General features: G+C 34.5%; 1 protein-coding gene across 1 annotated transcript in view; it reads left to right on the top strand.

Moving 5' to 3' along the window:
- LOC135849145 (zwei Ig domain protein zig-8-like) overlaps positions 1 to 26,245 on the top strand; it is a 385,619-nt gene that overhangs the window by 157,376 nt on the left and 201,998 nt on the right. The gene's annotated exons all lie outside the window — the stretch shown is intronic.

Below are 26,245 nucleotides of genomic sequence, written 5' to 3'. Positions count from 1 at the left end.
CAAATTTGGAAGAATTTGCAATTTATATGCATAACAGGCTAATTGTTGCAGCGTGTAATCTCGTTAACGAACTTCATTATTTATTTGCACATTTTGCGGATGGTTATAACATTATGCAAGTTTAAACTGTAACTAAGAAAAAAATTTTTTCAACCCTTTACGAGAGTTTTATTGATGCAACGTTTAACTCACTAGCCACATACACGTATGAGCAATACGAGTGTAATTAAAAATTTCGCAAGGTTTTCTCAACGTGGAATGATATAAATCTAAATTCTGCAGAAAGCAACCTACATACCTACATATCGATTATTTTTAATGAAATAAAAAAATTTTAACTACACAACGAGATATTAAAAATACACGTGTATATTTTTTCATTAATAATTTCTTTTACGTTTGGTTAACAAAATAAATAAAGTTATTCGAGCTTGTTTTTTCTTGTTTTTTTTTTTTTCAATTCAACCATATATGCTTATTAAAATACATAAAACCAACGCCCGCATCCATCGTCTCCATCCCTCATATTCTATTCGTTATGCATACAAGCGAAAGCAAAAAAGAAGAAAAAATAGAAAAATAAAAAGGGTTCGAGCGATAAATCCGACTCTCGAGGTAGTAAAGTTACGTACATACGTCATTTGTTTGCGCAAAAATTCATACATTTTAAAAACAAAATTAAAATATTTTTTTGCTTCTTCCAATTTAACCTAACCTTTATCCTCACGCACTGGTGGAAAAATACCATCAATCCGAGGTCTGCATACGTCATCTTCATATCGTTTTACTACGTCGCGTTTTATTTCTGAACTAGATTTCGAAAAAAAAAAAAAGGAACAGGGTCAACACACGAGCTTGAGTAAATCCATTGGCACGTAATCTCCAAATACATCACATCGGATATTACAAAATCCGTAAATGTTTCTCCATTATGAAGAGTGGTCGAATTTAATGAAATGCTGGGTTACTCCGTCAAATATGGTGACAATAGCGTGCGGTGACTTTGGCGTCGAATTTGTAATGATCATGAATCAAAATCAACAAACTGATATTTCTTCGTTTATTTCGATCTTTGGATCAACTTCATAAATGAGATTTTCAAGTTTAATATAATTTTCTCCTCGAATGAAAATCTATACAAATTTATTTGACTGCGATTTTATAAAGTGCTGTTTGAAGATTCTAAAAGAAAAATCAGTATCTCGAAGTTTCCAAATTTGATCGGCTTGGATTGAAACGTCTATGCACAAATAATTTCTACAAAGAGCAAATTCTACCAGATGAGATTTTATCGTAAATTTGGGCCAATGGCGTCAGTTTTTTTGATGTTTATAATTTTTATGAAATGAACTCATCAGAAAAAAAATCAAAATTCGAAAAAATTAAAAAAATAAACAAATTTTTATTTTTTTTGCCATGAGTGTAACTTTTATCAACTTCTTCATGAAATACGTCAGAAAGAGGTCAAAATAAGACAACTGAATAAATTTAAACTTTTTTTGATATTTGGAATTGAAAATTGAATTTTTTCGAAAACTTTGACACCCCCTAGCAGCCTTTAAAAAAGTGCTAGAAGGCTGCGATTTGCACCATTGGTCATCCCTTCGGAAGGTCTTTCCAAAGGAAAACTTTCAAAAAATTCGCTGACCCTCCTCACCACTTCTTGGTCGAATTGACGTGGTGCAAAAACGGAGGTTTTTTTGTTTTTGGACCCTGTCAGGCTCGTGAACTTTTTTTCATTAAAAATTCCAACCTATTTGCAAATTGTATTCCACCTTTTGTTATAATTATGGTCACCCAATAGTGCATATGAGTCATTTCGTTGATTAAACAACCTATCTTACGTGTGGTTATATCTGTTCGATCGATCAGTATCCATCCTATATTATGTGGTAGAACTGATTAAACCGTCACGAGGAGATGCTGCTTGTCCGTACGTAAGAATACTTTCATGGCAGCTGCGTCATTGGTCAGTGGGGGTGAGACGAGTGGTGACAACAACGGCGTCCGTATAGCCGTTGGAAAGTTTTGCAACAAACTTGGTTATATTACGTTTGAAAAAGGTACAAGGAAAAGCCGATGCGGTTTATACCTACAAAAGTACATTATTTCGTCTGACGTTATAACGAACTTTCAAGTGAAGCGGGCGGGTTACAAATGAACTTTTATGTACATGTAGGTGCCCATTCCCCTTGCCATGTCGTTCTCTCCTTAACTTAGATCAGGCGGAAGGGAGGAAATCCGCAAAGTAGTCCATTTTTTCGACTACACGCTTTAATTTCCGCATCCGATCGAGAATACTCGTATATACTATACGTATAGTACATAGCTTTAGGTTGTACAGCGTATAAGAAGGAAAAAACATACCATCGCATCGTATCAAGTTCATCGAGCGTAAAGTTCTCATCCAACATTCTTTAATTATTTCATAAACATTTTTCTTCCTCTCCCCAACTCTTCTGCTCCATAATCTGAGTCTCGATGACTGTATTAACTCGTCTAAGGTGGTAGATTTCTTCATAATTCTGGTTTTTTACTGTTCCTGTATAGTGTTCATTGCCGCGATGCCCTTTGGTTTTGCTATCCCGCAAGTACATACCTATCTAACTTTCAATATAATCAAATTTATCACGTTGAAATCGATTATGTAAATTATCTTTCGCAAAGCTTTACTTCTACTTATTCACCTTATAATATATACGACAAAGTATAGCCGAGTAGAGAAAAAAAACCTTTCTGTAAGCTTTTCTATCGCGTCTCTGAAATCTTGACGGATTTCATGTCGTCGAAATTAGTTTTAATTTTTTTTCTGCTTTACTTTTCTTATATAAATATACGTAAAAACTTGTACGTTTCGGTTTTAATAATTTTTAATAAAATTCTCGGCGTTGAGCGACTTTCGAGGATAACAAATGCGCTTACCGTCGTCGTTTTAACGTACAACTTCTGTAATTGATGTTTTTTTTTTGTTCTTGAATTTATATTCTTCGGTTAAAAAGAAAAAGTGTGCGTTGTGCGTGTACGAGAGGCAGAGACAGAACCAAATCCAAACGAATTCTGGCTCGAACAAAAGACAAAGCGTTGAAAAAGAAATCAATTTCGTCACTTTTTCCGGTGTCTTTGTGGTAATTGATAAAAAAATGTGCAAATGGAAGCGGCTCGTTGTGTCGTGGGTGGATTTTCTTATTGTAATTTTTTTTTTTTGGAGTAGGCGTTTCTTCGAACAAGTTTCATGGGAGTAATGTCTGGTGAAGATGAGGGGGGAGGTTTCCTGTCGATTTACAGATTTATTTAAATGGTAAAGTCTGGTAAAATATGGGGTGCATTGACTGAAACCAAGTTCTGAAGGCAGAAAAATTATTGAAAGATGAATATTCCGGTGGCATTACATGGAAGCTAAAACCATTTACCTATGCGTGGAAAAAATTGCAACTTCAAAATTTTTTTCATACTCATTTTAAATGATTTTTTGAAAAAAATAGACTTGAAATTTAAAAAAAATCACTAAGCATATTACACAGACATTTTTTAGAAGTTATTGGCTGCATACAAGTATAGGTACCACTAAGTGTTTAGGTACTAGTTTAAAGGAATGGAATGGACAGTCAATCGTTGTTATTGATTGTAAAATCTATTCCTGATAATAATTTAAAATATAAAATTTGTTTGCTCATTAAATTCGTTATTTAACAATTCAGAAGTGGGACAAACCATGGGAAAACGAAGTAGAAGGCGCTATTCGAGTTTCAAGTTCATCATGTTTAACCTGTAGGCTGTAGTTCATCTACTAGTTATCTTGTCCATCATATGAATGAAAGTCTCATCGTCTACAACATGAAGGGAGACGTGATGCTCTGTTGGGTGGAAATTGTTTCCCCAAAAGTTGGGGTGTCATTTATCAACTCGACGAGAAAAAAGGATTTTGCAAGACATAAGTGAACGCCTGAAAACCAGGTAGTGATAACAACAGAAAGTGTTGTCGACCATTGCATGAAAGAAAAATTAAAGTGCACGCCGGTGTATGCCCAACGAATTAAATGAAATATACAAACTGCTTTGCTAAAGAAACGACAAAATTGAGACCAAAACGATAAATCATGAAATTTAATGAAAGTTGGCAATACTCTCATATTGAATTGAGACAAATTATTCGTGGGTTAAAATTTGGGAATTGAAAAATAATGTGAAATCGAATGTTCTATCAAGTAGGTGATTTAAACGAGTAGTGCCTTTTTAGCTTTTCTTGGCCTCCTTCTCTTCCTCTTCTGCCCAAGAGGCAAGTGGTCCGAAATGAAGAAGTATGCGGCCAAAATTCAAAAAATCCTCAGATTAGAATAGTCTCACAAGTTGAATGCGAATAAATAGAGATTTTCTACATTATATTCCACTTCTCTTTCTGTGATTTCAAACACTTTTCCATTATTTTGCTTGCCTGCAGAAATGATTGAATTTAGGTACCTACCTCAAAATAGTAAAAAAAAAAACAACTGATAATTTCAAAATGTTGAAAAATAACTTTATGGGTTTATATCAAAATATGGGAATTTTTTAGTATAAAAATCGTTGACTCCACTTTTTCAAAAATATTTTGTTGTCTACCCTGATCATCACAAAAAAAAACTCATTTTTTCGCTATTTTTGAGGTAAAAGTTCTTATTAAAATAAAAACTAGCTAGACCAACAGGAAATATCACATCCCTGGGGTACTTATGGCATGTAAAGAATAAAATGGAAATGATGATGATGTTGAAACGAACACTCACCAGGCATTCCCTTTTTCTCGACGTGAATTTTTCATGGTTATCGATCAAGGTCTGTTGTTCAATGTTGTCATTTACCCTATTAACAAGAAAAACGCGTTTTAGTCTCACTTTTCAGCTATTACGCCCACGTCTTTTCAAATCCGCTCACTTTTTTCAAATCCGCTGTTACTCTGTTCTACCTGAAACCGGTTTTGTTGGAGTAGACCGCGTTTTTTTACTACATCCGCATTGCGTTTATGCCATCTCACACTCCAGGCAGTCTTTCATAAAAGCAATTACCTACACTGGGCATAAACACACCAAAAAACGTGGTCTCAGTTTTACGCATTCAACCGCGTTTTTCTTGTCAGTAGGGTAATAACCAAAACAGTCGTTAAATCACCTGTCATCCAAAAACCATTATTTTATCGTGGGGCTGTCCTGTCTTGCAATTCACTTATTCTGTCATTCAATTAGAGTTTTCCTGTAAAGTTGGTGTCACTTCCACTAAATGGTTACATAAACTCGAGGAGTTGGCTGCAGTTTACAATTGGTCTGAGTGCGAGAAGAAATGAGTTTTTCAAACAAAGTTAGCTGGTTATGCTAAGGACTGGTAAGCTTCTCTCCCATCATAGGATTTATCATGGAAAGAATGGAGATGTGAATTAATAGCCATGCTCCCAGACACCAACGATTTTGCCACCCAGCTGGAAAATATGTTGAATTGTTAAAAATTAGATAATGAAACTTGGGATCAATATTATTTTAGTAAGTTACAGTTAATTCACCAGTGCAGAATTGAAGGTGAGGATGCAGTATCCTGCTTAATCCATGGCATTCATGATAAAACTGTAGCTACTGGTGCTAGAGCTGGTTATTACCTTTCTCCTCAAGGTTTTTATGCGAATTTCTTGAATAGTTTAAATAATCTGTTTGGTGATAAAAATGGTCCGAGTGGCCAACATGATCTGTGTGTTAATGGTCTGTGTGCAGGGGGGAAGCGTGCGTGTAAGCCAGAAAGTCGGGCTTACACCAGAAAAAGAAAAAAAAGAGAGAAGAAAATTCGATTTCAGTAGGTACAGAAATTGTACAGAACATTTAAAATCTCAACTCGGGAAATGAAAGAATCAATTATTATCTGTTGAAAGGTGGAGTTGGGGTAGGCAACTTGTTCTGCTTGAAGCCCTATCCGTTTGGCTTCAGCAGAGGCTGGTTGAGTTGTTCTGACGCATGCGCGTATAGTCCTAAGCAGTTGTGAAGGGTGAAGGGAAAGAGTTGTCCTTGAACGCGTTGGTGAAGCCGGCTTCAATCTCGCTTCTTTCATATTTTTTTAACATTATTGAAATGCTTCAATTGTTTTGTGCTAAAAACCTCTGGGTAATTTTTTTTTCCTAGATTCTTTAAAACTTTTTTTCAACACCAATTATTTTCTTTTTAAATAACTAGGGGGCTCCGCCCCCTGGCCGCTTCGCGGCCCAACCCCCGACTCGTTCCTCGGGCTGCGCCCTCGGAACTTCGCTTGGGGGGCAGAGCCCCCCAAACCCCCCCTCATGGCCCGTCAACCATTCCTATCTGCGTGATAGAAGAAAACTTCTGGAATAAATTGATATTTCATATTTTTTGATACTTGAGCTTTAAAATCTTATGTTCTATTGCCCTGATAACTTTCTAACTTACTCTATCTTGTACAGCACTTAGCCTTGATCGTCTTCCATACCCCAAACACGTATGTCCTTATTCAACATTTCGAGTAAATTTGTAGGTAGATATGTACTTATTTTAAATACTAAAAACAATTTTTTCCAAGAGTTTTACAAATTTTAGTTTTTATAACTTTTTTCTATCGCATGGATAACTTTTTAAGCTACTTCATCTCGTAGAGAATTTTACGTAGATTATTTTCCTTACCTCAAACACCTATGTTCTCACTCAAAATTTCGTTTAAATTGTATTTTTTTTAAATAACACGTTTCTCAGCCCCATTTCAACAGATTTTGAAAATTTTTCAGTACGTTATGTATATCTTCAACCCCCTCCCCTCATTATTTAACCCTCAAGATGGCGTTTTTTTCATTTTTTTATGCATATCAAGAATCAAGATTGCGAGGTACAGTTTTAGAAACGCGTTTTTTGGATATAATTTTGACCCCAAAACGTCATGTACTTTTTTCGACATTTTTTCAATGGTGCGGCGTGCTGAAAAGTTGGAAAAATGTGTCTTAAGGGGGGGGGGGTGAAATGGGAATTTTGGCAAATATAAATATCAATGAGTAGGGTGTCGTTTTCTTATGATACGGTACCGCTGGGCACGAATAATGACGTCAGATTTTGTTTTACACTCACACAGTTCCTCCGGAGCCCTAAGCCCCCCTCAATTTTTAATATTTTTAAAAATAAACTTACTTTGATGATTTTAGTCTCGTTTTCTTATGATTCGAAACCGCTGAGCACGAAAATGACGTCAGATTTTCTGCTACACTCACATAGCCCCTGGGAAGCCATCAGCCTTAGTGATGTTATGAGCATATTATGCTCACCGAGCAAATTCGCGAAATATGCGTGAAGAAAAAAGCATGTGACATATCAAAATACACGCCAAAGGTCGCTATTAATGAATAAACTGATAAAAACGCTATCAACTCAACTCACCTCCTCGAAGTCAGAAAATCAAATGATTTGAGCCGTTTTTAATTTTAGCCCATAACAATTTCTCGGGAAAGACTGAAAAGTGATGAATTTTGGTTTCATTTGATTCCCAACGTTTAAAATATTTGAAAAAGTTGTCATTCACTCCAGAAAGTTCTGCTGTTTTCCTCTTTTTTACATGACGTCCTGTTTGTTTGACACTTTGTAGTCTACTAACTTCTTCTATTTTTTTAATCATGAAACAAAATTTGAGACACTCCCTTCTGAAAAATATTGAAGTACCTATTTTTAAGAGGAAATGATTTGTTTTTTCATATTTTAAATAACAATTTTTGTACTTCCCATTTATTCTTTTTTTTCTTCTTATCATTTTTTTTTTAAATATGAATTTCTAAAAATTTTCTGTCAAGTGATGATGAAATCAAAGTAAGTTTATTTTTCAAATATTAAAAATTGAGGGGGGTTTAGGGCTCCGGAGGGGCTGTGTGAGTGTAAAACAAAATCTGACGTCATATTCGTGCCCAGCGGTACCGAATCATAAGAAAACGACACCCTACTCATTGATATTTATATTTGCCAAAATTCCCATTTCATCCCCCTCCCCTTTAGACACATTTTTCCAACTTTTCAGCACGCCGCACCATTGAAAAAATGTCGAAAAAAGTACATGACGTTTTGGGGTCAAAATTACATCCAAAAAACGCGTTTCTAAAACTGTACCTCGCAATCTTGATTCTTGATATGCATAAAAAAATGAAAAAAAACGCCATCTTGAGGGTTAAATAATGAGGTGAGGGGGTTGAAAATTTTTGTGGGGAAACCTTATAAAGATATACATAATGTACCGAAAAATTTTCAAAATCTGTTGAAATGGGTCTGAGAAACGTGTTATTGAAGTTTCAGAAAAGTGGGGTTCCCCAAAAAGGGGAAGGGGTGTGGATCTGAAACTTTCCACGCGGAAGTTTCTCAATGGTACCTACCTTCCATGCTAATATCAACTCGAACGTTTTCGGGGACCATTTCACCCCTCTTAGGCGCGTATAGCCTTTATGTATTTTTCAGAAAACCTCCCTCATTTAAATGGTTGCCATGTGACTGTAAAGAAGCGTAGTTTTTTTCTTTCAACAACTAAAGCAAAATCTATGTAAGATGAAATTAAATATATAGCATTGCGAAGTAAAGTTCTGTACAAAGTAGGGTGGGTTTAAATGTCATCTGCGTGATAGAAGAAAACTTCTGGAAAAAATTGATATTTCATATTTTTTAGTACTTGAGCTTTAAAATCTTGTTTTCTATTGCACTTTCAAACATACCTAATTTTGTAGAGAATTTTACTTTCCTTACATTTTTTTTTTCCTTTATAAAAACAAAAAAAATCAGTGCTTGTGACGTCAGCTCTAACAGCCTAACATGCTTGAATGTAAGGCTCACCACTACAAACACAGTACTATGTTAGTACACGTCACGTTGCAATTCCACCACTCGAACATTTTCAGTGTATTTCAACTCTCACTACCACACACATACAGCGTCTTGTAAACGCCTTACTAACACATCTCCGACTTCCGAGTCGTTCGCTCTCGTCCAGAAGTTGTTTGATGGGTTTTGATTTTTTAATATAGAGAGACATCAAAAAGTAAATTTGGGACTTTCCACCTCCCACGCCTCATCTCCCAACCTCTACTGCAAAACTAACTCCAGATTCGAACTCTACGACCTCGGAAACATATCATGCAAAATTTGAAATTTTCCACTCCCCACGCCTCACCCCCCACCTCTACCAAAAAACTAACTCCAGATTTGAACTCTGTGACCTCGAAAACATATTAATCGATATATTACACGATAATATAAGCAAAATTTAAAATTTTCTCGCTCCCCATGCCTCACCCCCACTCCTACAAAAAAATAAGTGCATATTCGAATTCTACGACCTCGAAAACATACTTATTGACATATTTCACATCGATGAGGGTTGAATCCTAATTATCACCGTTTTTTGGGGGGGGGTCTGTGGCCCACTGTGTACTTCAAGAATTCGTAGCAACATACTATTGTTTTGCGAAAAAATCACGCGGAACTGTGTTCACTCGAAGTTCAAATTGAATTTTTCGAATATCAAACATTAAAAAGAAAAATTAGTCGTACGCACTTGAAACTTTGAAAATCAAAAATCAGGGAAATTTGTTTATGTAAAAAAGTCAGTAGAATCTGAAAACTACCTTAAACAACTGAAATTAAAACTCACTCTTTTTTATTTAGGGTCTAAACATCTATTAAGCTTATGATTTTTTCAAAATCCGTAAATTTCGAGTTTTGCGAAGCAATTGGCTCCTTCAACTCACAAAAAATCAACCAGTCATAATAACGATATACAGTTGAATTTAATAAAATCCTGAAAGTTTAAAATCTCAAAACTAAATCTAACCAATGCCTCAGGATGATTGAAGTCACATAACATTTTTTGAGCGTCGATGGATTCTTGCCCACGGTGGCACCGCAGAACGAATTCATTATAACGCGGGAACTACGAAAATTCGCAACCATATCCCCCCCTCCCATCAAAAAATAGCAGGACGTACTTCGGCGATCTAGTGATATCCGCATCCTCGCTTCATCTATCCTTCTCTCCTGTACTTGATCCAGACCAGTTCTTTCAATATATGTACTGCTTTCCCGCTCTTCTTGTCCCTCTACCTTCTGTAAGGCTCACCACTACAAACACAGTACTATGTTAGTACACGCCACTCGAACATTTTCGGTGAATTTCGGCTCTCACTACCACAAACATACAGCGTCTTGTAAACGTCTTGTAAACGCTTGACTAACACATCTCCGACTTCCGAGTCGTTCGCTCTCGTCCAGAAGTTGTTTGACGGGTTTTGATTTTTTAATATAGAGAGATTTCATTTTACTTATCTAGTTTTTTCAAAGGAAAAAAACGTAAATAATTTTTCAAAATTAATCAATTGTACGTTCTTTGCCTTCTTTATGATGAATTTTCAAAATTTGAGTTCTTGGCCCCATTTTCCAACTTTGAAGGCCTGTAGAGAAGAAAGAATGCATCTTTGTGATGTCACTATCAGCATAATTTTAAATCAAAATTCAATGCAAAACAAGGCTGTGAAATCAAATGCAACACTGTTTTCAAATTGCAAATGTTGTTTGGATAATAATTGTTATAAATTGGAGTATTATGGGTATCATATTTTTAGGGGGTATTTTTTTCAAAAGAAATAATTGATACCTTCAATTTTGCAATTATTGATACTCTGTAGCTTACATGCCAATTTTTTCACGCTTCGCCACTGTCTGTGTGGTAAATAAGATCCGAGTGATCAATGTGATGGAGACCTATGTGACAATTGTGATCTGACTGGTTACAATGATAAACAAGATGAAAAGCCACAACACAACTGTTACAATTGTAAATGTCCTTGACACGCCGCCATCCAAAACGCGGGCAGGAATTCCGGAACTTTACGCTAATACATATCTGCCCAATAATCAGTGTGCATTTGGTTTTTCTGCCCCCAAGCGCAAAAATCTGCCATTGCTGTTGATTGATGAAAATTTTTTGGCTCAGCCGGGGATCGAACTCTGGTCTCCAGATCTGAGAGCTGGAACTCTCGTACCCTAACCATCAGGGTAGATGATATTGAGAGAATAAATATTTGCATACTAAGCTGAAACACACATGTAAAATACCATATTCACGCACGTTTTTCAGAGAGTACGCAAATGAACAGTAAACACGCTACAAAACATTCTTGAAGCATATTTTGTAGCTGGTTTCTTTCAACGTGCAGAAATACACCACTTAACTTAAAAGTGTAGAGACCTTACACAACAAAAATACGTTACAAAATATTCTTGTAGAATGTTTTTCAGTTGAAATTTTTTTCTGCGGCGCAGAAAATGTAACAACCTGAAAAGTTGAGTCGCTTCAAATTACGCTGGTGAATTGGCATTTAAGTATAAAATGCCAATTAAACTGCTCTTTAAGGGGTTCCAGAAATTATCCGCTGCATACAAGTAGCTGTTTAGGTAGGTATTAGTTTAAAGGAATGGAATAGGCAGTCGATCCTTGTTGTTGATTGTAAAATATATTCCGAATAATAATGTAATTTATAAAATTCATTTGCTCAATAAATTTGTTATTTAACAAGCAAATGTCTCAAATCGGTAGTCTTTAATCATTTGAATAATACGCTCGAAACGCAAATACTTGATATCAAACAACACTAAACGTTCATCTGACCAACCAAAGTATCCATCGATAATGAATCTTTATCGCTTCATTAATCATTTAAAATCAGAGATGAAACATTTGTAAATTGTTCCGCATGTAAAATTTATAGTTTTGATGCGAGTTAATACACCTTTGTAAATACACACCTAAAACGTGCAATTCATTATACAAGTCTATAGCTCTACCTACGAGCTTTCTAAGTTTATAAGCGCCAGCACAGATAAACATTCAAAGGTGTGTATTCTTTTCATTACCAGACGGTTAAAGGTTTCATTTACACGAAGGATGGGTAAAAGGGGAAGGGATATTTATACAACATACAACTAAATCCGCTTCACGGTGGTGTATTGTGACGTATATATTCTCTGGTAGGTAGAGGTACGTAATACGTATACGCCGGTGAAATTTTTATACTTTGTTCAAACAGCAGCAGGAAAAAAGGTAGTAACTTAGCAGCGAATACAGAAAAGTAAATGAGAACGAAAGAGTATACAAAGACAGCTTGTGTAACTATTCGTTGCCTCAGTGTATGGAAAACATTTGAAAAAATCCGCAAACCCTTTAGAGCAGCTGAGCGTTTCGTATAGTGATGCGAGATGATGATAAAAACCATATAAGTAACAGGCTTAGGTTAGATTGTTCGAATAGAAATACCTACCGAAGCTCTGATATCGTGCGAATGAATGTACTCGTATGTGCATAAATGGAAATTATTCTGGGCTGGGTTTTAAAAATGACTTGACTGTATTTCAACGGTTTAATAATGATTCGCAGTTTGTATTTGAAATTAATTTTTCATGTTATGCTGGTCATAGTATGTGCATAAATGTACCTCGGTACCAATTTTGTTAACTAGAATTTTGTTGTACAAACGAGTTTCTTTTTAAATACCTACCTATGCTCATTATATTATAAATCCTGAGTAATACCATGCACAAGTAACATCCTTTTCAATAGGTAGATTACCTATAAAATAAGAAAATTACTTCATTCAGAGAAAAAAATTTCTTTTGGAAACGAAAATTTGCCATGAATAGAACTGAGATTTTGCCACGTGTGCTGTAGAGAAACAAAAGAAAGTTTAAATGGAGAAAATTCCATTCTAGAACAATAAAGTATTCTCATATGTAGAATGCAATAATTTTCCAACGTAGGTGGTTTAATTAGATCACATAGCGAATAGTCAAATCTTTCCACCCAACCAAAATGAAATGGACCCATAGTAGGGTACCTACTTCTACTAAATTTAGATTTTAATTTTGTTTATTTGATTTGGAATTTTTTTTGTACTTTCTGCTATAAATTCATTTTTTTAAAAAACAATATATCAAGTAAATTTGTTTGCTACCATTCAAATTAATTTTTGGAGAAGATTTCGAATAGATTAATAATAATTCATATTTTCATGATGATTAGGAATTTATTTTTCAAAGACAGCTTAAAATTTACTCTTTTGTAGTGATTTAGAATCACATGTTTGATTTATATAGGTAATGAAGAATTTTTCTTTACTGGTATTGAATGAATTTTTTCATATTTATGTCAAATGAATGTTTCGGTGGTGATTTTAAATTACATTTTTTATTTTATTTTCTGTGGGTATAAATTAAATAGCCGGCGCTCATCAAAATTCACACCACAAGAAAATCCGATTAAAAAATACGTTCCAAAAACACTAAGAGGAAAAAAAACTGCTTTAGTATTCTAAAACTCGAAGAAAAAATAATAGAGGCAGTATTGTAGACCATCGGTTGAAATGTAAAATTACATTCAGAAATGTAGGTGCATATTTTTTTTTCATTTTTTACTTACCTAGTCTTTCGATAGTAATTTTCAACGCGACTGAATATTAAATGGCGTTTAAACGGTTTAGAAAAAAAATTCCTTCAAAGAATCGTAAGTACTTTTATAACATTAGTATATTTTTAGTCGTTCTATTTCTTCTCTTTCAAGCGTCACAATACGCGATAGTTAACTACAACGTTGTACAAAAAGAAAATTTTGCAATTTTTTTTCTCTACGAAAAGAGAAAAACTTTTGCCATGATTTTTTATACGGTTGCTTGATTCAGGTATGAATTTACTGCGCTTAGCGGAAAATGGCTGTAAAAAAATAACCAAGTTTGAAAAAAAAAACTTGCCTCATGTTAACGCGATATCGCTCTATGATTTTTACGGATCATAAATTCCCAAAAGAATATTATTGTATTGATTTAATACTTTATTCGTAGTATTTTTTTTCTGCCTGTATTCTGTGTATTATTCGCGAATTCCGTCGAGTCTAAACCATTTCCGCCAAACAAATACGTCTTTTTGTCAAAGTCGACGAAACGCCATTCTGTCGCTGGTCCACGTGATCTAGTTCGCTCCATGGTGTAGACCGTACTTCCTATGGGCGAGTTGGGCATGATGAACGAAAATTTCGTTGTATTGTGATGACTTTGGTTCGCAGAGTAAAAAGTTTGAACTGATGACGAGTTGTTAAAACTTGTTCTATGTTCGCAAATATACGTCGTGTAACGACCGATTGTCGATAATTTTCTAAGTATAATGTTGGGGGTGTTTTGAAATTGTTTTCAAAATTCTGATCAATGTTCTTACAGCTGATTGTGAGGTAGATTATCTGGAGCAGAATTCATTTATGAGATTAATGTGGTGCTAGGAGACTTGAGTTGATATTACTCTGAGATTTGCCCATTTCATAGATTGCATTTAAATTGAATTTAACACAACTTCTGGTGAAAATATTTACAGTTCGAGGTAGTAGGCGAGGGAAAATGAATGTGCCATGGACCTGAAAATCATGGTTGGCTCTGGAACCCCCCCTCTCAATTGGACTAACCAACTTTTTATTTGATTTCGTTTTTTTGAAAACAATCCAAAGTACATTTTTTTGTAAAATGAGTATAAAATTTGAAGTACATACTAAAAAGTGAAAACATTTTCCATCGACCAAGTTCTCTTGATAAGCAACCTATTTTATGAAAATTGATGTTCTCATCGTCTACTCTACACCTACATAATCAAACGGTTACATTGTACCGAATATTTTTACAAAACTAGCGTCTTTTCTCGTTCCTGTTCTGGTTCAATTTTTACATCGTATCTACACAACTATATTTCAAATAGCACAGATACAGAGAACACGATATTCTCCATTTAATGGGAAATCTTTTCAAAGAAATTTTTAACGAGGTGTTCGAATTGTCCGAAAAGCTGCAAATGATTGTGTAATAATAGCGAAAAAACGGCGTTCTTCCTTTTTCGATATGGTAGTGGAGGAAAAAAATTCGATAATGTCGTTTCGATTCGTATCGAAGGTGGCGACGAGATACGAAAAAGATGTAAAATTCCTTCTTTTACGAGGCTTTTGAATTTTTTAAAAAGAAGTTGCCATTAATTGGCAATAAGATTGTTGAGAAGAGAAATACTTTCCAATCTAGTTGGAAATAAAGATTCCATGAATTTGTAATTTCGAATTTTTTCGACGTGTTTTGCTTCTTTTTTTCATTAGGTGAAGTAAGGGATTCTATTCGAAATTGTATTTGCGTTTGAATAAGTATGTAATTGAAAATTTTTGTTGGAATTTTTGGAGTACGATTTTCTTCTTAATTGTCTGTACTTTAAAAAGTGTTGAGAAGGATCGCTAAAAAAAAGTCAGATTTTGACCAAATTCAGGAACAACCTTCATTTTTTATTAAAAGTGACCCCGAAATTTTTTAGCTTTTTCGGTGCTCTTGGAGGGAGATATGAGGCTTCAAAGAGGATACATTTTCGAAAAGAACGTGGTTTTTTCGCTTTAGCCGATACTCAACCAGTTTTCAGGGGGGGGATAGCCCAGTTCCACAAGATACTTAGTTATACGATATTGAGATACATCTTGAGATGTCACACTCCGATTGGAACGGGGCCGCGATTTTTGGAAAAAGCATAGTCTAAAACCCCCAAAACCAAATTTTCAGCTGCCCAAGTTCATTTCTCGATTTTTGGCGAATTTTTGAAAATTCAAAATTGATTGTTTTTGGCGATTTGTGTTTTTTTTTAAAGTGCGTACCTACTTGATCAGTAAAAATGGTCAAAATAAGTCCTAAAACTAATATTAATTACCCAAATCCATATTTCACCATTTTCAGCCATTCTGGAGCCTCCAGCGTGATTTTTCAATTTCTCCAGAATTTTGAATTTGCTTCAAGAGGCGTGAACATGCAGTTGGACAGCTAAAAATCGAGTTGTGTATTATACTCGACCTGTTTAACGAGTTTATCCTCATTTGAGCCGATTTTCAGAGTGACACCTCAAGAGTGGTTCTTTGAGGTGTCATTTTCGCTCCAAAACGGCTGGAAATGGTAGAATTTGGGCTCCGGAGGTTAGTTCTCGAAGAAATACAGCGATTCGTACAAATTTCAACAGTTTCCTCACAAACGGTTATCTTTTGTTTTTTTTGGATTTTTTTATCTTGAAAACAGCTGGTCAAAAAACCACTCTTGAGGTGTCACTCCCAAAATCGGCTCAAATGTAGATAAACTCGTTAAACAGGTCGAGTGTAATACACAACTCGATTTTTAGCTGCCCAACTGCATATTCACGCCTTCTGGAGCAAATTCAAAATTTTGGAGAAATTGAAAAATCGAGCTGGAGGCTCCAGAATGGCTGGAAATTGTGAAATTTGGATTTTGCGGGGTTAATTTTGGACAAAATACAGCGATTTGCATGAATTCCGAAAATTTCCACACAAACGGGAAACTTCTGATTTTTTGGATTTTTTAATTTTGAAAAAAGCTGGTCAAAAAACCACTCTTGAGGTGTCACTCCCAAAATCGGGTCAAATGCGGATAAACCTGTTAAACAGGTCGAGTGTAATATACAACTCCATTTTTAGCTACCCAACTTCATATTCACGCCTTCTTGAGCAAATTCAAAATTCTGGAGAAATTGAAAAATCGCGCTGGAGGCTCCAGAATGGCTGAAAATGGTGAAATTCGGATTTGGGTGATTAATATTAGTTTTGGACTTATTCTGACCATTTTTACTGATCAAGTATACGTACTTTTAAAAAAAAACACACAAATCGCCAAAAACAGTGAATTTTGAATTTTCAAAAATTCGCCAAAAATCAAAAAATGCACTTGGGCAGCTGAAAATTTGGTTTTGGGGGTTTTAGACCATGCTCTTTCCAAAAATCGCGGTCCTGTTCAAATCGGAGTGTGACATCTCAAGAGGTTCCCTTGTAAGTACATATAATAGACGAAATCAAATCTCTAATGCTCTCACTTTCTCACATTGTTATACGTACCTACTTATAAGATGTATTCAGCAGCTACACTTCTCATCACGCTGTACAACAAATCAGAGCCAACAATGGTTAGTTCTCCTCGTTGAAAGAAGGCAACAGCCTTTGCATGTAAGACGGAAGTACGTACCGAAGCAATTTTCGCAAAGTAAATATATTTTACTCGAGCGTTGTGAAAACGCAAACATATTAAATTAAGAATTTAGCGAGGTTTTATATACACAATAAATATTGTTTTTTCGAAAATGATCTCTGTAAAGATACACACAAAGAACAGAACTTTTCAACTGCAAAGAAGAGCGGATAGGTTCGGGATGACGCTGGCGGTAAAACTTAATTCGTTCGAATAACATTCTAGAGACGATTTAATCACGTCGTATTCATATTTTTGCCAGTCTCAATATTTTCTTTTCGCTTGTGCCCGAACTCAAAGCCGAGTAAATTGCCCCAGCACGACTTGTCGCTCGACTATACGTTTATAAAACTTTGAAATTAAACTATACGAAGAGAAAACGTTAAATTGAAATTGAAACGAAACAGCTCGAGAAATGTAATAAGTGTAAATAAATACAAAATGTATACAAAACAAAATAAAAATGCATATTTTTCCTCTTAGGTAGGTACCTCACGTTACACTTGCTGCACAACAAATCATCAATAGTATACTGGGACTTTGACTCGATTTCTTATTTTTCTAGTCTATCATATCTCTCTTTCTGAACACCTCGACTTCGGTTACTTTTCACGCATAAAATGAACTCGAGTAAACGAGAACTTGGCTTTCATACCAAATCACGACTACCATATTTATTTTTACGCCGTAAAAAAGACTCAGATAAAGGGCCGAAGCCCCGAAGGGCCACATCATCTTAGTCGAAATGCAAAAGCCACAGAGTACGAGACTCATTTCCCTCGAGTACTATAATATTTTACCAGCAGAAAATAGTCCTGTACGAATTCGACACTCTCTAGTACAATTGGCCAACTTGATTTTACTCGTTTTACTTTAGCTTCTATCTCACATCAGTTCTTTTTCTCTCGTATACTCTGCTTCCAAAATATGTTAAACAAACGATTCCACTCTTCTGCCCCGAAAAACGAAAAATTTATACTTATGTGTAAGATAGACTCGATTTTCAGTATTGCTCGGATTATCCTCGTCTTGTGCAGATAACGAGAAAAAATTCGACGTCGACGTCGTCTGCCGCATACAGCTTTTTTTCTTCGCACCTCTCTCACTTTCTCGCCTTGTCCTCATTTCCCACCTTTTCACCATCTACTTTTTTCTTCTTTTAGTTTTGTTTTTTGTTTTTTTTTTTAGTTAGTCTAAAAAATGTGTTCATTAAGTTTAAATCCGAATGAGATGAAATCTTTCTCGCGGTAATGTTTTTTTACGACGAACGCCACCGTTTGTTCTTGTTTCGTAAAAATTCTTCTCTTTTCTGCGTTTTTTTTTTTCGGCTTTGTGTCTTATACTCGTATTTGTTATTTCGAAATAACTTACGTAACATATTTCCAAATTCAACTTTCAGCACACTGCAAATTGTGCCCGTGAAAATTGTTCTGTCCTAACGAGCTGCACCCTGGATGGTTGTACATTTTATCAAAATCCTCCTGCTTCATCCCCTCTCCTTACTAAAAAGCAGCTTCGACGAATAAAGGATTTTTTACGCGTAAAAATTTATCATTGGCTGAAAAATTCTTGTAGTTACAAGTCTGAGAGAGAAAACGAGGGAAAGAGTTAAAGATTAGAGATAGTTACCTACGTGGATACGGATAGTGATCAAGTGAAGACCGAACTACTGAAAAGAAAAAAACTATTCAACATAGCCACCTGTGTATTTAAATTTGGAAACATCCACAATTTCTTAGAAAAAGAATTTGAAATCTAACAGTATTAGATACTCTTGCAACAAAAAGTGTGGGTAGCTTCAATACGATTTTATAAAATCAACATGAGAAAAATAAAAATGAGAATTTATCGATAGAATTCTGTAAAAATAAAAATCAAAAACTCCAATTTGAAATCACCACTGAAACATTCATTCGACACAATCATGAAAAAATTCATTTAATACCACCAGAGAAAAATTCTTCACTAAATCAAACACGCGACTCTAAATCAACTTTAAGCTGTTCTTGAAAAATCAATTCGATAATCACCATGAAAAAATCAATTTTGAATTTATTCATACTCAGGGCCATATCACAGAACACAACTTATGCTTGACTCAACTATGAGATTTTCCCAAGTCATAAGTAAAATTCGCTATCATAGAACAAAAGTAAACAAAAGTTAAGTTGAAGTTTTTCTTTTACTGGTATCATAAAACAAATGTAAGCTTTCTATATCATGCTATGTTGCCAATAACAATAAAGCTGCAAGATCCTGTAAGAACCAATCAAATTGCTGATAAATGAAAATTTTTGGTATAATCTGTGGATAATTCCAAAAAAATAAAATCGTTTGTTATTTTTGTTTACACGAGTAATCAACTCGTAGCTCACGTACATAAGCGTTTTCGACAATGTTTTCTTCTTTTCCTTCTATGATTTTACGAGATGAAATTTCAAATTCATCAAATTTATGTGAAAACGTTGTTATTGTTTGATATTAACGAGAGAATATGAAAGAGTGAAAAATAATTCAGAAATGTTGTCGTGATACGCTGATGAATGATAATGAAATTACGAATCATGAAAAATGGGCAAACAAAAATGAGTTAAGAATACTCAAAAAATAAAAATAAATGCCAAATAATGTATTTGTTTTGTATGTACACGGATTATCGCGAGATATATTCCTACCGTACGATTGTATCATCTATTATTATCTTCAAATTCTTCAATTTAGTTCAGTTCAGATATCCGATGAAAATTGTAGTGAAAAATTTTTCAAACAAATAACAATGCATAGAAAACAATTCAGCATAACATTTCACCTCATAAATTCACTATATATAGTTAATTTATTATAAAAAAAAAGAAACACCCCTGAAAAATAATAAAGCAACTACAAAACGTATTTTTATTGTAAACATTTTGCTCAAGCTGAGCTTAAGAAGTCAAATTTGACCTCTCAAGTTTTTTGTTTACAAAACAGTTTTCAAGTTGGAAAAAATCCATCTATGATACAAAAATTTGCTCAAGCAGCCATGTACGTCCGAAAGTAAGCATAAGTAACGTTCTGTGATATGGCCCTCAATCTTCTCAAAAATTCATTTGAATCGACGAAGAAAAATGTACTTGGCATGAAAAAAAGTAAAAAATAAAATTATCGAATGCAAATTTTTTGTTTAAACTCGTCACAAAAAAATGCTTCAATGAATCCAAAATCAATTCCAAATCTATTTTGAATAACCATGAAAAGAATCATTTGAAACCACTTCAAAAAAAATTGAAATTGGCTGAAAAATTTCTTCGAAAATTATCACAAAAAAAATGTATTTAAAATCACCAAACAAATTCAAACGTAGTCCCGCTCAAATCCTAGGTGGACATCATTAATGAGTTTCTATCAGATTCCAACATCAATATCCCATACTTATTGCAGATTTTTCTTTTTAAAGCAATTTTTGAACACCACCCACCTCTCTACCAAAGATTTGCTTTTGGTTTCAATGAAAACTATTATCAAAACGAGTCACGAGAATTTGAAATCTGCAACGTTCGTCGGGGGTAAGACATATTTCAAAATCAGAATCAGCGCTTTCGAAAACGATAATTCAATAGGTACCTCTTGGTCACCTTTCTCGGCAATTTATGATATCTGCCATCTCCATTTGAAGACAAATTCACCAAAAATGTTGAAAAAAAAATACAAAATGTGAAAAAATGCACAAAATTGAAAATAATTAAAAATTACCTAATTGTTGCCCTGATGTTTGATGAAAAAAGCTGAATCCAGTTTACATTCGATTTTTTCACATTTTGAATCGGTTTTCGGTGATTTCACGCCATTTTGGAGCTTCCAATGGAGAATTTATGTCATTTTGTTTTCCTTTTTTAAAAATTGGTTGTAAAATTGCTGCAAAAAAATATGGTTCTGAACAGGTACCCACCGATTTTGAAAAAAATGTGTATATTCGATCGTGGATCATTAATATAGCATCAATCTTGAGCATATACACACTGAAGCCAAATTGCACAAATTTTACAACATTTTTTGAAAAATTGAAATTATTACAATTTCACTGAAAGCTCCAGAACGCGGCTTAAAATCGTCTCCAGTCGACTCAGAATGTTAAAATCTACATAAGAGTGAATTTAAATTTTTCAAACTCATTTGGTATATGTATTGTGGAAATCTCAACTTTCAAAAATCTGCTGAAGGCTCCAGAACTGCTCAGAATGGTTCGAAATAGCATCCAATAAATTTGACGTCAAAAAATAGGGCAAATACCTGACAAATTTATGCTTTTTGGGTCAATTCTGTAAGATTTTGATTTTGATTCATTTTTTGCAAAAATTCGATTCTTAAAAATTAGCCAAAATCTGAAAATGCACTTTAGCATCTGAAATTTTGGCTGGTGATATATTTTTGCGTGATATTTCAATCTAACTTGGTCTGGTTCTAAATTTATTCATGATTGTGTCAGTTGGAATAGGTACCTAAGTACCTACCTCCCTCTTTTGTCTGCAAAAATTTTCAAGAAGGAATAAACCACCCAAATTAATTTTGAAAAGGGATGTTCCAACTTCCAATCGAAGCCAAGGATGTCATTTACTGATTAAAGTACCAAATTCTTTAATAAGTACATATGTATCTTAACCAAATAGGATTTTAGAAAAATTTCCAAATAATTGTACTCACATTATTTTTTTCTTTCGATGTTTCAGGTACGTACCAAGAATAGCCTAACGTGAATTTTTCGAATTGATCGAATGATTGATATTGTGATTGTGGTCAATCAATCGACGCTGACGTGGTATGTAATAAAATTGTGTTAGTCTAAATGCACGTTTTCCGATCGAAGAACGCAGATTCAATTTTTATAGGATTGAAAAAATATTTGGAATTTGGATGATTGTACGAGTATTTTGATTTTAAAATTTATATGTAGGTATAAGTAATAGCTTTGCATAAAAATCTCAAACAATTAACTTACTTTACTACGTATCTTGTTTTCTCATTTTTAAGGCAGATAGATAGGTACCTGCTTACTAGGATAAATTCACCTGAAACAAAAAAATGAAACCAACTATGAATAATTCGTAAACTTACAATCATCTCACAGTTACACAATATAACACAAATGGAGATACAATATCCATATGAACTTTCGATGGAGAACCCTTCGCCGAACCAATTTAATCCTCGCGAATATTTGCAACAAAACCACCGAGAAGTACACCCACACCTCATCAGTAAACAATACTACATATTATATTATCCATAAAACGCCTAAAAATAACCTCTCATTTGTGATACCCACACAAACGTATTTGAATGTGCAAAGCCCACCACCCAGCGCTTATACAACCTCTTTCACGACTCGAAAGCTTCCCTGATACGAGAGTATCTGAAAATTTCGAATTCTTTCAGCCGAAAACATCAACTGATAAGGGTATACCGATGGAAAAAGTTCTAAATTATACAAAAGGTTCGTTTTTACAACGCCATAATACACGTATAACGTAACACCATAAAGCAAACACACACACTCTCTCTGTCTCTCTCACTCTCACCTTTACACTAGAATATCTTATGAGGGTATGATTTTCGTTAATAGGTAAGGCATATCGCACGTTGTGGTGTGTTTCGGTGTAACCCCTTTCATAACACCTGCTGATAACACGTTTAAAATTACCTTCCAAATTTGCCCTTCGCTATTTTTCAGACATACTACGAGGCAAATGAAAAATAAGTTACTATGTTACGCGTATATATAGGCAAAGGTATTATGGCGCAAACAGCGAATTTTCAGTGAATTAAAAACACCCACAATGACTATACATGATAATATTACCCATAGGTCTGAACAGAATGACCGTTTTAGCATTTTTTTTCTTTACCTTCGTGAAATATGAATTTACACGGCTTGGCTATTTAAACTTTGGCAATGTAATTGCGAGTATGAATTACAGAGGCTTTTTGTGCCTAATTGGTGAGCTTTGAAAAAAAAGGTAATTTTTTTATGGTGGTTTAGACAAAAATTGTCTTAAATGATCAGAAAGTGAGCACAACTTTTTTTTTTTTTTTTGAAAAATAGAAAAATCTTAAGGGGTGACTCGTCACTTGATCCAAATTACTCTTTAATATGTGTATGTGTAATTATTTTTCCACTTTATAACTATGCAACGAGGTACTCGGCACCTTTGTTCAAAACTGCCAGCAATTTAAGCCCACCAGCGGTTGAAGCTGCAGGTGTATAGCAAGAACAGCGACGATACCAGCGTTCATTTTGATATAAAAACTTCGCCAAGTATTCGCCTCCTTGTACATATATATAGCCAAGATTATAAAAAAAAAATAAACGTGCGAAGAATTAGTAGAGGAGAAAACACAACACTTCCTCGTCGTCCAAGCGAGAGAGAGAAAAAAAGAGCCGCGCAGCACGCTTCAATGGTTTAATGAAAAATTCAAAAAATATTCGCGCTTAGCGTGTACAAGTGTTGAAGAACATTTTAAAAAGAAACATTTTCTATAATTTACGAGGTGAACTTTTAAATTACATATATAGCTAAAGGTTACCATTACAGCGTGGAAAGTGTTTGCAAGGTGATTAGTTACAAAGCACACATGAACCGTCGTACGCTCACGGCTTCCCTTTTGCTTTTAACATTTTAATTGAATATAATTACCGACAAACTTAACGGCATCAGACCCTATTTTAACGAATTGCATTTTCCCCTCGCTCAGGTCGCTTGTTAGCGTGCTAACGAAGGTGCTAACATTTTATGTTTGTGTAAACCTTTCTCTCATTCTTGTTGTGTATACCTTGTACTACTTTCCTTTTATGTACATTAAGTACGTCTATGTCCTTTTTCTTCTCTCTCGCTGTTTCTTCTACAATCTCGTGTCATAACCTACCGACCTAGTGTGTACTGGCCCTATGAGCAGAAGAGGGGTTATTTTTTTTTACATTAAATTCGTATACAATGAAGAGATACCTTTATTTTCGAATCTACTGCACAGTTTCATTGGACACAATTTCGTGAATTTTTACCACGAATATTCTTTTCATTTGCCAATAAGGCAATGACAGATCAATAATGGGGAAAATTTGAACACGAGTGCCGTATATTTTCCCACTGTGAATTTTTCAAATTTTTAATTTGATAAACCGATGTAGAAATTTCACAGTTCCAAATTAAAGTTGATTCGGAAAACTTTCATCTCACTGTTTGAAAATTAGAAGCTTCCAACATTTTTCTGGAGGCTTCAAAATGTCTTAAAATCACCTTCAATCGACTCACAAATAGATACATATTTATTGAAATTAGGGTGAAAAGTAAATTTTTGCATTTCAATTTCATTGGTTAACATATTTTAAAAATTGGTTGTAATCGATTCGAAGGGCTAAAAATAGGGTAGGCTCATGATTATTTTCAGCTTTCATAGGTTAATTGGATGAAATTTTGATTTTTTTTCTCCACTTTGACCCTTTAATTTTCTAAAATATCACCAAAACTCGAAAAATGCACTGAAGCACTTAGTACCTACTGGAGGCTGCAGAATGCCCGGCCAAAATGGAAGAATTCAGATTCAAAGAGTTAATTTTGTAGGTAGTCGAGGGAAAAAATCTTGATCTTTTTTTCCGAAAAGTTCCCCTTTTTGAAAAACCAATATCTCCTCTGCAGGAGCCTGGAGCTGGAGCACCTCTGAAACTGAAAATTTTTCTGAGGGACTTCCAACTGAAAATGAAGGTCTTCACTGAATTTTGTCAAAAATACATGACACTGTCATTCTTGCAAATTTTAAATATTTTTGTATGAACTTTTTTTTTCAAAATTATTTATTTATATGTAACTGACACAAAAATCAACAACCTAAAATTATCAACACTATTTAAAAATTATATTTAATTTACCATAATTTGCATAGTGCACTTAAAGACTGGTAAGGTCCAACATGTGGAGTCTGCTCAGCCTCCTTGTGTCATCACTTTGGTCTAAAAGAATCACAGCCTCACAATTCGGGTGTTTATGGAGCCGCGGTTCACATATGCGTTCGCTTTTTGGTGAATAATTACGTCTACTGGTTTGAGCTGGAGATCACTTCAAAGTTGCTCATTTGAGACAAAGCAAGGAGCCCTAGTTATGGCTCTCATGAACTTATTTTGGAAATGCTTGATGACAAGGTGATTTGACTTTTTTGTGATGCCCCAAATTTCACATCCATATGACCACGCAGGAAGAAATATTGTTTTTTAAATTAGGTAGCCTCTTGTTGGCTAAGCTCAATTTTGAATGACTTCCAATCAACCATTGAAATTTTCAAAATTGTAGGTTCATATAGTCACATTTCTTTCTAACATGTTCTTGCAAATTCAGCTTTCAATCTAGGTATGAGCCCAAGTAGCGGGTGTACTGTGCCACAAGGACTGGTTTGCTGTTGATGACAGTATAGGAACATATCTGTGCTTGTAGAGCGCAAAATCTACCCATGCTGTTTTATTTTCATTCAGCTGGATCTTCCATTTTCTGGCCCATTTAACAATATTGTGTACAGTTGTTTGAAGACAACATACAGCTTTCTCATAATTGAAGATGTCATAGCAAAAAGGACATACCTATGTGTGAAAGTTGTATTTTGAGAGAAAACTGTTTGAAAGTTTGAGTGCTTGTGAAGTTTAGAAATGTGCATATTTGAACATGGTGATGATTTTATCTTATTTTCACACTATCTAACTATATGAAATGCTATGCACCATTAGTCTGGAGGAAACTGTGTGTTAGCGGTAAGCGCTCAAACATTTCGAATTATATGTCCTCTTTGAAGCGAAAAATTAGCCAATTTTTTTTTTATTTAAAAATGTTTTTGAGGAAATTTTTGAATTTAAACTAGGTAAATGATGGTTGACAACACAAAATCGACCATGAGTAACCCATTATCTCTGAAAAAGGAAATTTTTAATCGACTTCACAGTTTTAAAATGGCGATATCTCACTGATTTTTCGACTTTATGAAGTGGGGGTGGTCTCATATGATAGAGGAAGGGCTGAAAAATAACGATATGAATTCATCTCAAAAAGGACATATGTGTCATATATACCCTTTTTTGTTATGATGTCTTCAATTATCATCACACGCAATGACACCAGAGTCATCTGCAAACAGCATGGCGATAGTATCATCAGTAACTGGGAAGTC

The sequence above is a fragment of the Planococcus citri genome, chromosome 5, assembly GCF_950023065.1.
Source record: "Planococcus citri chromosome 5, ihPlaCitr1.1, whole genome shotgun sequence".
Lineage (NCBI taxonomy): Eukaryota > Metazoa > Arthropoda > Insecta > Hemiptera > Pseudococcidae > Planococcus > Planococcus citri.
This window is presented reverse-complemented; position numbering and strand designations above follow the sequence as displayed.